Genomic DNA, 2,345 nt, shown 5'->3' on the forward strand with positions numbered 1-2,345 from the left:
TAAAGATTCTCGTATTAGTTTTCTCAGGATTCGAAAAAAAAATGAATGCGTTTAAAAAGCATTTGACCAAAATTTTGCGTATGTACGTATTATACATTTTTGTATTTCAAACGATTTTAAATGAGGTGTCACATGACGTACTTTTCCATTACGAAATAAAATTAAAACTATTTCGACATAAATTTTTTTGCCTTGAAAAAAGTAAAGTACATATTTTGATTTTTTGAAAATTACATTCGGTTAATTCATTATTACATTTCCGAAACTACTGTAAGTTGTTAACTTATAAAGTCTCATTTTGTAGGTTTTTTAAATTTTAATGATAATTCACTACATATATTTATTTTTATTTCATCAACTTTATATATACGGTGTCCCAACCCAAAAGTAGCGGAACCGTTGAATATTTCGCGAAATGAACATCAAATCAAAAAATGAAAAATATGTGTTCAATAATTTTTAAAATTCTATCAAATGATACCAAACACTACCCCCTACGTGGGATGGGGGTAACTTTAAAATATTTAATGGAGACCCCCAGCTTTAATTGCAGATTTGGATTCCTTACGTAAAAGTAAGCAACTTTTATTCGAGACATTTTTTCGAATTCTGGATAGATGGCACTATAATCGGAAAAACGATTAATCGTGATACCATGGGTAATTTATAGAAATTGTTTAATACCTATAGAAACACATTCTCAAATGAAAAATCAAAAAACACAAGTTGAATATTTTTCAAAATGCTATCGAATCGAATGCCACCAAACACGACACGGTGTCATTCGATAGGTTTTTGAAAAATATTAAACACGTGTGTTTTAGTTTTTAATTTGGAAGTGTATTTCTCGAGACAGACTATTTCTATATTATTCTATTTCTATAGAATAGAAAAATTGTCTCGAATAAAAGTTGCTTACTTTTACGTAAGGAATCCAAATCTGCAATAAAAACTGTGGGTTTCGATTTACGATTTTAAATTGAGCCCCACCCCACCTCTGGGAGTTGGAGTAGGGGGTCGTATTTGGTGTAATTCGATAGATTTTTAAAAATTACTGAACAGGTATTTTTCAGTTCTTCGATCCGATTTTCATTTTAGCCAATCGGCCCCCCCTCTTAACAATGCTGGATCCGCCGCTGCTCTTAGTGTGCCATACGCTGCCCATCCTAAAGCTATTCTTCTAGATAATTTGCATGTTTGGTTGTCTCTACTTATTTGCTTGCGTAGGGTAGAGACAACCTGCGTTTGGTAAGCTACGGGAAATATGTAAAAATGATATGCCCATATGTCTGAAGAAAAAAATATAGGAACAGTGCAAATTGCCGGTGATAACACGCGGAGCAGAGACCCTTACATTAACGAAAAGATCGGCAGAAAATCTAAGAGTGACTCAGAGGGCCATGGAGAGAACCATGCTAGGAATCACAAGGAGAGACAGAATAACAAATAATACCATCAGACAAAGAACAAAAATCAAAGACAGTAGAACATGCAGCAAAAAATAAATGGAGATGGGCAGGTCATGAGGCAAGAACAGCGAACAACAATTGGACTAGATGATTATTGGAATAGCGACCGCGGGTGGACACTGGACAAACGAAGCAGAGGTCGACCACCAACGCGCTGGAGTGACGATGTAAAGAGAAGTGCCGGGAAGTGGATGATCGTAAAGTTTGTTTAGTAGTAAGTGGTTGACTTCAATTAACACATCCTGGATTAACCGATAATAGTATAAAAGGTCCGGTTTCAGGTAAAATTTAAATATGTTTCATTTACATATTTCAGGTAAAAATTTTGTGGATCCTTTGCTTTATTATAGGAGTACCGTCTAGTCAGTGTTAATTGTCAAAAGACAAACTCTGTCTACCTCGTTCACTTATCGCTCCGGACCGGTCTTAACAATGGGCCAAGTCAGATAAATTTAATAATATTTACGACCGCACTAATTGAAGTCAACAATTTCAAACAAACTTTAGCTCAAGATAGAGAGACATGGAGAAACTTAGAGGAGGTATATGTTCAGCAGTGGACGATAACAGCTAGATGATGATGATGATGAAGATGAAGATGATATTAAATTGGTGAACTATTTATATTATTTATATTATGTAAATCACACATTATGTACATTATCACTTTAATCTTTCGCAGCTTTCTACTAAGTTTCGTTACAAATTTACAGTTTTCATCACAATATATAACTTCAGATAACCAAATTTAAAACACAATAACATCAACATCTTGAAGAACACTCAGAATTCTCGAAGGTAAAAACTCCTTAAAAGAAATTAAAGCTATCATCCCCCACAAAACTGTTAACAAACACACAATCAAATCCTGTTCGA

The sequence above is a fragment of the Diabrotica virgifera genome, chromosome 6, assembly GCF_917563875.1.
Source record: "Diabrotica virgifera virgifera chromosome 6, PGI_DIABVI_V3a".
Classification (NCBI taxonomy): Eukaryota; Metazoa; Arthropoda; class Insecta; order Coleoptera; family Chrysomelidae; genus Diabrotica; species Diabrotica virgifera.